The 1,091-nt window shown below is 47.0% G+C and overlaps 1 non-coding gene across 1 annotated transcript; it reads right to left on the bottom strand.

The window, feature by feature from the left end:
• Positions 1–912: 912 nt before the first annotated feature.
• Pmar_PMAR004278 lies at positions 913–984 on the bottom strand. The gene has a single exon. It is a non-coding gene; the product is annotated as a tRNA-Arg (tRNA).
• Positions 985–1,091: the final 107 nt, after the last annotated feature.

Raw genomic sequence — 1,091 nt, 5'->3', positions numbered from 1 at the left:
GCAGTTCTCAATTTGAATGGACATGATATAATGTATGGACGAAGAGGAAGTCAGACAGGGACATAGAGAGCTCAGGTTCACCACGTCAGTGGTTCATTCTGTCTAGAAGAAAGTCTGGGGCTTGTCGCTCCAAATCGGTACTCAGTCCGCAGTTACTCGATCAAGTGCAGAGAAGACATGGGCAGGTACGAATGAGGTTTGAACTCGGCGAATTCAATTCGCACATGACGCTCGCACGTCGGCACTCGAGCACGACGTGCTCGCGGAGCATGCCGAGCACTAAATCGTACTCGATAAATGCCACGAGCGCATATCGAAACTACGATCATTACAGGTTCAGAAATTGTTGTGGTTCACAACTTGTGGACTTTCAATGCAAAATTTACATTGCAAATAGAGGAAAGAAAGCATCATACAAGATGTGTACCAAGAAGGCATAACGCAAATTGGGTTACTCAATTACACCTCAGGTTTAACTTAGAAAAAGTTGACCCTCCCTCAACGGATACTCTGGCGTCTTTTTAGGATATTGCATCATGCAACGACGAATCAAAGACTTCCCGAATGTCAGTGCTAATCAAGGATAAGCACCATTCAGAATGATCGCTCGTGGGCAGTATTCTGAGGCTCGTTGTGCTGGCCACCTAATTGTACTTGCATGCGACCCTGATGGGCACGCGTGCTTTTGCTCGGGCCGAGCTATGGCCATCCCTATTATTATTAGATAGATATGTAGATCCGATAGCTAAGCTATTCAAGTTAGTCTTTTCTTGAGACTTCAATGGCAATGAGTTCAGTCCATGGCGGCATACCCACAAGATCGAATAGCAGCACGGAGTTCTACTGTTAGACCAGAACGATAAAAGAGAATACAAAAGGGGACTTGTACGTAATGAAGGGAAAGGCCAATCTTAATCCCGGCGGGACTTGAACCCGCAACCTTCGGCTCCGGAGACCGACGCGCTTCCATTGCGCCACGAGATCGATGGAATCGCTCCATTATGACCTCACGCTGCTGTTGACAATCTCCATGACGGGAACGAAGACGACAATGTATGGATAGTAGAGGCAGGCCAGCGTTTCTATCACAA

The sequence above is a fragment of the Perkinsus marinus genome (assembly GCF_000006405.1).
Source record: "Perkinsus marinus ATCC 50983 genomic scaffold scf_1104296952390, whole genome shotgun sequence".
Lineage (NCBI taxonomy): Eukaryota > Perkinsozoa > Perkinsida > Perkinsidae > Perkinsus > Perkinsus marinus.
The sequence above is the reverse complement of the archived record's forward strand: the minus strand, read 5'-3'. Positions and strand labels throughout refer to the sequence as shown.